General features: G+C 30.4%; 1 long non-coding RNA gene across 1 annotated transcript; it reads left to right on the top strand.

The window, feature by feature from the left end:
• The first annotated feature begins 3,603 nt into the window (after window positions 1-3,603).
• LOC132716610 (uncharacterized) lies at window positions 3,604-8,044 on the top strand. The gene is made up of 2 exons (XR_009623834.1): window positions 3,604-7,140; window positions 7,177-8,044. It is a non-coding gene; the product is annotated as an uncharacterized LOC132716610 (long non-coding RNA).
• Window positions 8,045-12,378: the final 4,334 nt, after the last annotated feature.

Below are 12,378 nucleotides of genomic sequence, written 5' to 3'. Positions count from 1 at the left end.
TCAAGAAAACTTTTGTTAGCAGTGTGACAATTCTGCGATGTTTAGAAAAGAAGCAACGTCTGTTACTATTATTTTAGATTATGTCATATGGATGTTACAACCTAAAGCACTCTAAAAATATTGCAAAAAATAACGCTTTTCATAAGGTGATTCTGATTGCCTACACTGACTGTATCTGTCTGCTCAAAGGGGCATGAAATGTGTTCCTGCAGCAATAAAGCTGAAGAGTCATCTGATATTACATTTACAGCATTTCAAGTATCAATAAAAAAATCAGTTCCAGAAACCGTCATTCATTCCAATTTCAAATTGAAACTTTCAAAACCTAGTTTTAAAACAAAAACATACTGTAGTATATTCCTTGAAGCCTTTCCTGGTCTACAGTTGGCTTCCTTTGTGCCAATGCCAATGACTTTCCAGTATATTCCTCTGCTTTATACTATGATAAGAGACTGGATTGCCATCTTCTTGTAGTTTGGAACACCTGCAAACTTGCTTTCAAGCTGACTCTGTAATTAAACATTTGTAGATTCAAATAATAGATGAAAGTTTATGAATAATGTCATCATAGTTTCATGCATTCATCTTGTTAATACAATCATAGACAAACATAACATTCATACTCATAAAATATCCTGTAAACAATTGTATTTAAACAAGCTTACAAAGGTTTAAAATATAGATCTAAAATAGTGTGTATTTAATACTTATTTGAAGAAAAAAACACAGTTTTTCTGCATAAATGTATCTAAAAGTTATTTACCTGGACCTTTTTACTATTATGTTTCTTTTGTTTATCTTCCTGTCTCAGGTCATTGATCTTTAAGTTCAATTACAACAACCAAACATTTCCTGAATCTTGTCACACTTAGATAAATGTTTTCTTTGAAAATTCCATAATATGCTCCCTAACATTTAAAACAAGATATCTCCAAAATTGCTTAAATAAATCCATGTTTCCACTATTTTCAACTATAACAACTTGACCCATTAATGTCTGAGATTCAAATTTTTCAACAGTATGTTGGATAGGTTTATTATAATGTGAAACAGGGGTGATCCCAAAATATCAAAGCCACCATCATTTTAATTTTACATTTATTGAAGGTACATATATATTAAATGATAAATTAATGTAAAAGTTGAAAATTTTAATAAGTTCTTGAAAGAGAATCACTGTTGCAATATCATTTAGACTGATTGTTTTGGAATGTATAAAAACCCAGACTCCCTCTGAATAATCACATGGAACAATCTGGTCTATCCCAGAATGCCCAATGAGAAGATTGATCATGCATAGATAGAGAAAACCACCTGGGGTGCCATTAGTTTTATCTGATCAGTGTGTTATATTCTGTGTGTGAAATCTTAGTGGATGCAGTATTTATTTATCCTAATTATAAGAAATTAACAAGCATACTGGTTATTATATTTCAGACATTCAATTGTACATAATTATATTTAAAGGACAATTAATAACTATGTATGTTTATTGTACACATAAATTAATGGCAGAGTAAATTGTAATCTGAATGTATGTCACAAGTTTTTTTGTAGAATATACTATTTTATATGGCATAAAACATAGATTAAAGATTATATAGCATTCTTATTTCAGTGTTGCTTACAGGCTGTCAAGAAACCCTAAGTTAAGTCTATATATAGAAAGAAACTTTAGGAAAAATACTGATGCATTTGGAAACTAATAGACATAAACACTGATTGTTTCTTTTTGTATTATAGTTTTGCTCTTTTATCTATTTTTAAAAATGAAAAATATCTAGTAACGATAATTATAAATAATAAAAAAAAATATGAAAATAATTTTTGTTTTTAAAGTCTTTCTGATCATCAGTTATTTGAATAATCTTTCTTTTATTATGATTAGATGCGATACATTTATAGCCATTAATAAATGTATTTTATGTCAACAAGGAATTTATTTAACTTTTCCATGTTTTCACACTTAAATTTTTTTAATTGATTCCTCCCAAATAAATCGCTTCAGAAATTTAAAGTACAAATTTATTGAGAAGGTAGTTGGCCATCGACAATGTCCATACTGAAAATTGATTTCCCTGGACCATGCTGTCTTGCATGGACTAACCATGGACAACTGTTTGCTCTGACCATGGATTAAATAAATATCCATGGGCAAACTACAGCTGGGTTGGTAGCTTGGTTTGAGTAAATCTGCCAGCTTTAACTGTTGATCATTGCTTTTGATGCCCATTTTAAGTTAAATCATGATTACCATTATGGCTTAACATTTTCCGAGATGAAATTTAGTAAAGTACAAATTTCCGAGGTCATTTCCAAGCTAAATATTGGCAAAGTGTTTCCAACAAATTTACGTAAATTTTCTAAGTTCTTTTCCGAGCAAAAAAATGACAAAGTTCTTCATTTCCAAGCTTTTTCCAAGCTGATTTTTGGCAGAGTGTTTAAATTCCGAGATAGTTTCCAAGGTTTTCTTTATTTCCAAGGATTTTATACCAAAAACCTTGGATAAAGTTTCCAAGGTTTTAAGAAAAACCTCGGAATTAAAAAAAACCTTGTAAAACTGGTTTATTTCCAAGGTTTTTGAAGCAGTTTCCATGGTTTTTTTCACAAACCTCGGAAAATCTACACCCGGGTAATGTCAAACCAGTTTTTTCAACTTCCTTTTACCTAATATTTTAATCTTGAACATGCTAAAAAGTTTAAATGGACTTTTCCTTCTTCCGTTTTGAGACTGTCCATTATCAATTTTAGGGATATCAATTTATATATTCAAAGTTTGTCAGCCAACAGTATAGAGCCTGGTCAGACTTCATGGATGTGCAGGTTGGCCTGGCTCTATACTGATGGCAAAGGCTTAACCCTACGGTTCCAGCACTTTGAGGGTTAAGGATTAACATTTTGTATAGATGCCAATCTTTTTAAGGAAATCATAATATATGGTCATTGACACAATGGTAACACCAGGAGTGGAGCCTGTGGTTTAATTTGACTCAATATAGGGGAAAAATAAAGGAATAATCAGGAATGTCCATGGCGCTTATTTCTTGAATGACCAAAGTTTTCCAGTTGTCTAAAGCAATATTTTCAATGAAATGCATACATTTCCTTAGTTTTGATTTTGTAGGTCACTGTTAAGACTCATTGTACAGACTCAATCAAAACAAGTCTGCAATTTTACGTGTAATTTTGCTGTTTTTAATGCTTCCGAGCGTTACTTTTCCCTTAAATATCATCTAACAATTGTAGACAGGGCCAATGAATTGGTGAGTTGATTTTTTAAAGGAAGGAAGGTGATAATATTTGCCTTTGCTGTAGTTATAGATTTGCTGGTGTGAACATTTCAAAAGTTAAATTCAGGGTAGCATTGGGACTATAGTTGATTTATTTTTAGACCTCGTGTAAGTAACTCTTGCCATTTTGATTTCAGCACTTGATTTTATTAGTCATTTTTATGTTGATTTTTACTTTGATAACTTTGTTTTAGATTTTTTTATAAAGACTATTCCATTTTTTTTTTTGGGGGGGGGGAGGGGGTTAGTATCAGTAAAAGATAAGATAAGAAATGGTTAAAATTCAATTTGAAAGAATTGGGGGGGGGGGGTATTTGTGTGTAGGTGGGTGGGTAGGTTTGGAAGTGGGGTTTGTTTTGATAATTCACAATGGAATTGTCTTTGTAAACATTATAGGTAGTTGTTTTTAGTATTTTATTTATATGTAATCATTTGTAAATTAAGGGATTTTGAAGCATTTCAGAAATTATTTTTGATTCATTGTATAATTATGTTTTCCTGTATTAATCTCCTCTTTATTTGACAATCAGTTGGATAATTTTGGTGAAATGCAGTGCTTATATAACTATTTGGTGAGGGAAATTTATGTTTTACTTATTGAAATCTTTAATTATGTTCATTTTCTATAATTATTTTGTGACTACACATAGTTGCATGTGACTTATAAAGGTTGTGATGAGACAGTTGCCCTCTCTTTAACATGTGGAACTACAAATTATATGTGCTAAGAAAAATAATCTGATAATGCAAAAAGAAAAAGTGTGTTTTTGAAAACAATATTATCATAATGATGTTACTGTCAATAACTACATTCTGGACATATAGGATTCTCAATATTTTCATGATTTTCAGTAAACTGTTATAACCTTATTTATAACTTTGTGCATGAAAAAATTGTAATTTGAATGAACAGTTTTAAACAAATCCTTATTACTTTAAAGTTGAATTGTGTTTAACGCACAAAGGGAGTAGCACGCAAAAATGAACGTTGTGCAATCTAAATTAGATAAAATCATCAGAATATGGACATTATAGTATTGTAAAAAAACCTTTCTGTAAGTAATAAGGTTAAACTTAATTATTTAATCGTGTTCAATTGCACCAATCTTCTGATTTAACATGAACTTGCCTATTAATTTTTTGCTCAAGGTCGGGACAGCTAGTTGTCAAAATTGGCGTTTTCTCTGTCAGCCCAAAGTTAAAGTGAATTCCTTAACAAAGAGATGCTTTTCAAAAAATAAAAAAAAAAAACAACTGGTTTTATATGGGTAGATTCACTTATATTTCTAGGTGCTTGGCACTGTAAAGTCTGTCAATCTTCTATCTTTATCTTTTATCCAAAGTACCATGTTTGTGTCCCTTCCCATCATGCTGTCAAATATTGATTGGTGCTTTTGAATAAGCAACATGGATTATATAGAAAAAATTATTAAAATTTTAGAATCAAAATTGTTTAATCACATTAAAACACTATAATACCCTGTTTATATATTGTAAGGAATCATTTACTGTATAGACATATACTATTTAAAATATTGGTTAAAATGAAAAGAAATAATCATATTATGACATATAACCTATTTCCTTAATCATTTATGAATATATACTGATCATAGATAGGTTTGTTTAATCACATTGATAAAATATAAATCACCGTACTAATCACATAGAACATGAAAATAATCGCATTAGTAAATGTAAAGAAATCATTTAGTAATGTAGAAATCACTTAAATAATCACATAAAAAATCATGTAGTAATCATATCCTAAAAAAAAAGAGAAAAAGGGTCAAGAACTAAGTGAAAGGCAAATAATAATAACAAAAAAACAAAAAAAAACACACGCACACACCCACCATTCCACAGTTTTCATATCAATTTTTTTTCCCAATCATTTTTTATCTGGAAAAAAAACAACATATTTTTAAATTAAATATAAAGAAATAGTTATAAAGGAATAGTAATATGGCTTGAAGATAAGAAAAGATACCGAATGTAAATTAGGGCTTACAGGCTGGTTTGAAATTTTGACTGTCCAAATTTTGGCTGAAGTTATATTTAAAAAAAAAAAAGGATGCTTGGTTAAAACTGTAATTTCAACACGTGTTCAATAGAAAGTTAAAATTTTTTGGAATTATTAACTTCATTCAATATGAGATTCTTGAATATATGGAATTAATTATGATAAATAATAAAAATAAGAATGCCTAAAAAAAATTTTGTTATCATATTGTTATGTAAGATCAAAGTAGTATTGTATTAACCTGTTAGCCTTTATTAGCCTTTGCCTCCAGTATAGAGCCAGGCCAGCCTACACAACCATATACTGTTAATAGTTGAACTTTTGTATCTTTATATTGAAAACACTTGCCGATTGAATGGACTGTTCGGAACTCAAGGGATGGCAAATTCATTACACAAATTCAGCTGGTTAAGCTTTCAGTTGTTGAAGTTAGATTCTCACTAAGTCGATATGGTGCTAATTTTGTAGTGCTATTTATTATTATTGAAATTTTTTGCTGGTTTAGTAGTAAAGATGCATTGCTGCCATAGAAATTGCTTATAAAAATATATTTTTATTATGTCTTCCACTGAGCAATTTCCTATTTATACAGTAAGCCAAAACGAAAAAACACCCATCCAGCATGCTTTGTTTAATAAGTATATTTATAATGTGCCATAGGTGAAAAACGTAGTTGCTAAGTATTTTAATATTGTATGTGTAAAGTGCCTATGTATGTTCATCATTTTTCAAAGTAATTTATTATAAAATGCTAGAATGTTCATGAAAATAAACGTCTTTTTTAATAATGAGAATGAAGTTTTTAAAGACGTAGAAATACATCTACTTGTTTTTGAGTAGTTGAGACAGAAGTTTTAGTTCTATGAACTTACTGTTGGGTTGTTCCAGTGAAAGAATTTGCATTAAAACTCTTAATGGGACAGACTTGCATTTTTTTCCTATACTGCTTAATGCATTAAATGGTATTAATTTTTAGTTTTATGAAAATGTTAGGATTATATTATTATCATATAACTTTGAAAGATAATTAATTATCATATTATTAGATAACTTTGAATGATAATATTATTAGATAACTTTAAAAGATAATATTATCATATTAATAGATAACTTTGAAAGATGTTTTAACATACAGAGCATAATGTTTTAAAACCTTACATTTACTGCATGTTGTTTTTAAATTTGATATAACAAATATTTTGAAGTTGTCAGGGATTTTTTTGTTTGTTAATTAGTGCTTTTCCCCCTTTTCTGTATATGACTGCCTTGGCAATCAGGCTCTTGTTTAAATTATTATTTGAATATATAGACTTTTATAAATGGCTGTATAGAGAAGGGGAATTGGAATGGAAAAAAATACAACACAACTGGTGTATGAATTTACAAGAATTGTTCTTACTTTATGTAAAGATTGTTAGTTAATTTTATGTAGTTAATTATATGTGGAAAAAAACCAGTGGGAGGGAGGTAATCAAAACATTCCGATTTCTAACTTTAAAGTATTAAGATTTTTAACTTGAAGGGAGATAATCAAATTATGATTTTTCACATAAAGAATTATAATTGAAATTGTTAAGATTTTTAACTAAAAGGGAGATTATCCATATATTAAGATTTTTACCTGAAGGGAGAAAATCAAGGTATTTTGATTTTTTTACCTGAAGGGAGATAATCAAGGTATTATGATTATTTTTACCTGAAGGGAGATAATCAAGGTATTTTGATTTTTTTACCTGAAGGGAGATAATCAAGGTATTTAGATTTTTTACCTGAAGGGAGATAATCAAGGTATTAAGATTTTTTTTTACCTGAAGGGAGATAATCAAGGTATTAACATTTTCAACTTGAAGGGAGATAATCGAGGTATTAACATTTTCAACTTGAAGGGAGATAATCAAGGTTATTAAGAGAATCCAAAACCTTTTTGGATTTTGGAAGGTTATTTTATTGTTTAAATGAAGCATATTTGTAATAGAAAGGGAAATAATTCAAAATATTTTTTTCAGCGATAGGGGAGATAATTCATAGCAATTTTTACATAATTTAAGTGGGTATTGACTTGTGATAGGAACTTTAAATGTGCAAGCTGGACTTGAACTGTTCACTACATAAATAAAATTTATATATTTTTGAGATACAGACAATTTTTTTGGGAATATAAAGCTAAAATTATAGGTGGTAGTTATAACTAGTTCTAAATCAAAATAATGGAAGTCTCTGTTGTAATGGAATTGTACAAGATTGTATTTCAAATTCTTGCGATTTTGTGACCCTCAAAAAAAACACCACCTGGTGATTAAGACCAGCCTTTTACTTAGGCCTTTTATAAGTAGGTTTGTTAAAGAAGGGTTATTTTTTTTTAGAATTTGATTCACAACTTTAAAAAAAAATTAAAGAAAGCTTTTGATTTTAAATAAATTTATTTAATTTAATCATGTGGAAAAAATCCTGCGTAACAATTTAATTAGTAGAAAAAATAATTAAGAGAAGTAAATACAGAAATAATGTATTAATGTTGAAGTTTTATATACAGTAGAGTCAGGTGTGAAGATTTTAGCCTATTTACAGCAATGTTTTGTTTAAAGTATTTGCCATTGTTGTTAATCTACAGTTAGACATATCATAAAGCATAATGACTTAGTTCTACATGTTCAGTTATTATTTGTTATGAGAAAAAGAAACTAAAAAAGTTTCATTTGAACATTGCAATAATAAAACAGTTGCTCATTCATTCTGGTTTGTTATTTATATGTAACGGTTCAGAATTTCTAAGATGTCGTCATTGTGTTTAGTGGCCAGAAAGCTCAGTTGGCAGAGCTGTGAAACAGTATTTAATGGGTCCCAGGTACAAATCCCAATCAGAATGCACATTTTTCTCACCCTGTGACAATTCAGGTAAAATTTATTGGAAAGTTGTGGTTTTACTGAAGTGTCTGCTTATGACAAAATTAACACATGAAAATTGAAAAGCACCCGACCTTCCATCAGTAGTTTGCAAGTTATAAGACCATAACAGTGTTGTGACCAAAAAGAATTTTTTTTTTCCATTTTATCAGATAAAATGGAGCTCAAAGGCAGTTTTTAATTAAAGAGTGCAGCCTCTTTTAATTCATGGGAACAGGCACGTGTTAAGCACAATATTTAATGGGGGATAAGTACAGTATCCATATTTACTTATTTTAACATTTTATCTGATAATTATATGGAGATCAAATGCAGTTTTTAACTAAAGAGTGCAGCCTTTATAATTCATGGGAACAGGCACTTGTTCAGCACAATATTTCTTGAGGATATGTACGGTATCCATATTTACTTTTAAGTACTACTTATTGCACCAGCGTCTTAGGTAAGATAAACCACATGGAAGAGGGTAAATTGGTCAATCCATTTACAAATGGTGGCCATCTTTGACGCCATCTTGGATTTCTCAGCCGGAAACCAACCAAAGAATTGTTTTATTTACATAACCATATACTTCAAATAGTACTGAACATTTTGAAATCTGACAACCTGTTTAATACTTTTGTGACCAAAAAAAAAAAATTTCTGTAACACTAGCAGATCTTTACTTTAAGTACTCCTTTCATATTAGTAGGGGTGTCGCGTTTAGTCTTCAGTCGGTTTTAAGCTAAAAATGGGTTAGACAAGATGTGACAATTTGTTTGTATTTTAGTTTGGTAAATAATGTGTTTTGAGTACGGTGCAACCCTAACAGAAAATACTACTCCACATTCAGATATGTACTGTAATCATTTTGAGTACAGTAAATTACCCCGGTACAAACAAAATGCCAAATCTTCTCATAAAGAAAAGATGTTAACATTGAAAATCTATGGATTTTATTAGTACGGTCAGTTAAACTTTTAAAACGTTTATCAGGTCCCCATTTTAACGGTTAGACTTTTTTCAGACTAACAACCACTAAAACCGCACACACACCCCCCCCCCCTAAAAAGTGCTGTTCAGACCACCTTCCAACAAGTTTTATTCATATCATGTCTGTGTATAGAGACGTTACTCCTATTGTTATAGCTCCTATGGTTATAGTGCCTGTCCTGTCCTACACATTGTCTGGACCTTGACATGTAACTTGACAAGTAATTCAATTATCATCTTGAAAAACTTCATAGGTGGACAGATCTTACAAGGAATGCAATGCACAAGAATGATAACTCTTTGCTCCATAACTCTTGAGTTATTGCCCTTTTATAATTTTATCAGTAACAAAATTTTGCTTTTACATAATTACCTTAGTTATTCTATTCTATAATGAAAAAAGAAATTCAAACAAATTCATTATCTGTTTAGTTGTTTAATAAACATGGAACATCATTTTAATAAACATTAGGGAAAAAAACAAAACAAGAGGGCCATGATGGCCCAAAGTCGCTCACCTGTATATAGGCCCCCGGAGCGGGGCCAGTTTAAACCCCAGGGCTTTTATTTGAACAAACTAATGGTTGACACCCATTAGAAGATGTTTCATGCTAAACATCTAAGGTCTAGCTTATTGGGTTTTTTAAAAGAAGATTTTTTATGTATATATATATATATATATATATATATATATATATATATATATATATACATATTATGTATATAATTTATAAACATAATATGTATATATATATATATATATATATATATATATATGTGTGTGTGTATATATATATATATATACATATTTTTATATATGTATATATGTATATATATATATATATATATATATATATATGTGTGTGTGTGTGTATATATATATATATATATATATATATACATATTTTTTATATATGTATATATATATATATATACATATATATATATATAATATGTATATATATATATATATATATATATATATATATATATATATGTATGTATATATATATATGTATGTATATATATATATATGTATGTATATATCTAAAAAAAAAAAAAGTCGAGCTAATGAATGACCCCCAGGGCAGGGCCAATTTTGACCCCAGGGCTCTTATTTTGAACGAACATGGTAGACATCCATTAGAATATGTTTCGTGCTAAATATCTTAGCTCTAGCTCTTTGCATTCTTTAAAAGAAATTTTTTTAAGTTTTTACTATATGCATATAGGGAAAATCAATGACCCCCTGGGGCGGGGCCAATTTTGACCCCAGGGCTTTTATTTGAACAAACTTGGTAGACACCCATTAGAAGATGTTTCATGCTAAATATCTTAGCTCTAGCTCTTTGGGTTCTTTAAAAGAAGATTTTTTAAGTTTTTACTATATACATATAGGGAAAATCAATGACCCCCAGGGCGGGCCGATTTTGATTCTAGGAACAAAATTTGAACAACTTTGGTTTTGGACCTATAGATGATACCATAGACCAAATATCAAAGCTCTAGGCCATTTACTTTCAGACCAGAAGATTTTTCAAGTTTTCACTATATGTATATAATGAAAATCAATGACCCCCGAGGGCGGGGCCAATTTTGACCCGAGGGCCATTATTTGAACAATCTTGGTAGAGGTCTACCACACAATGTTTCATGCCAAATATCTTACCTGTAGCCTTTGCCAATTCAGAGAAGAAGATTTTTTTATGTTTTACTATATACATATAAGGAAAAACCTATGACCCCCCGGGGCGGGGCCAATTTTGACACTAGGGACAAAATTTGTACAACTTTGGTATTGGACCTTCAGATGATACCATAGACCAAATATCAAAGCTCTAGGCCATTTACTTTCAGACCAGAAGATTTTTCAAGTTTTCACTATATGTATGTAATGAAAATCAATGACCCCCCGGGGCGGGGCCAATTTTGACCCTAGGGCCATTATTTGAACAATCTTGATAGAGGTCTACTACACAATGTTTCATGCCAAATATCTAATCTGTAGCCTTTGCCAATTCAGAGAAGAAGATTTTTTATGTTTTACTATATACATATAAGGAAAAACCTATGACCCCCCTGGGCGGGGCCAATTTTGACACTAGGGACAAAATTTGAACAACTTTGGTAGAGGACCCATAGATGATACCATATACCAAAAAGCAAAGCTCTAGGCCATTTAGTTTCAGACCAGAAGATTTTTCAAGTTTTCACTATATGTATGTAATGAAAATCAATGACCCCCCAGGGCGGGGCCAATTTTGACCCTAGGGCCATTATTTGAACAATCTTGATAGAGGTCTACTACACAATGTTTCATGCCAAATATCTAATCTGTAGCCTTTGCCAAATCAGAGAAGAAGATTTTTTTAGATTTACCTATAGACATATAAGGAAAAACCTATGACCCCCCGGGGCGGGGCCAATTTTGACACTAGGGACAAAATTTGAACAAACTTTGGTAGAGGACCCATAGATGATACCATATACCAAAAATCAAAGCTCTGGCCCATATACTTTCAGACAAGAAGATTTTTTTAATTTTGTGTTTTTTGAAATCCTTTTCTGGCCCTGTGACCTACATATGCAACAGACCGGAACCATTTGAACAACTTTGAAAGGGGACCATCCAAGGATCATTTCTGTAAAGTTTGGTTGATGTGCAGTCATTGGTTTCAGAGGAGATGTTGTTTATGTGAAAAGTTGACGACGCACGACGACGGACGACGGACACAGGGCGATCACAATAGCTCACCCTGAGCATTGCTCAGGTGAGCTAAAAATTACAAATCATATGGCAAACAATTTGACAAGTACATAACAACTTTTAGTCAAAATTATGCAAATCTGAGTAAAAGACAATAATGAAAAAATAAACTATTAGTTTAAAGGTAATGTAAAATATATCATTAAAGTGACATTATATGCTCTCTGGTCATATTAACCTAATTTAGGCTACATTCCATTAGTAACTTGAATAACTTAACATGAACATGTGATTTCAAATTAAAGTTGTATTAAACGTGGAAAAGAATATTCATCACCTTAGTGCAGTAACAGGTTAGGTCCTAAATTTAATAGGTGTTACCCAGTATTTAGTAGGTGTAAACCAGTTATTACATTAAGTCGACATATTGTCCAATCTCTGACATTTATCAGATTTTTGGCAAGACTTAAACAAATACAATC

Source organism: Ruditapes philippinarum, unplaced genomic scaffold (assembly GCF_026571515.1).
Source record: "Ruditapes philippinarum isolate M1 unplaced genomic scaffold, ASM2657151v2 ctg2032_1_1_1_1, whole genome shotgun sequence".
Lineage (NCBI taxonomy): Eukaryota > Metazoa > Mollusca > Bivalvia > Venerida > Veneridae > Ruditapes > Ruditapes philippinarum.
This window is presented reverse-complemented; position numbering and strand designations above follow the sequence as displayed.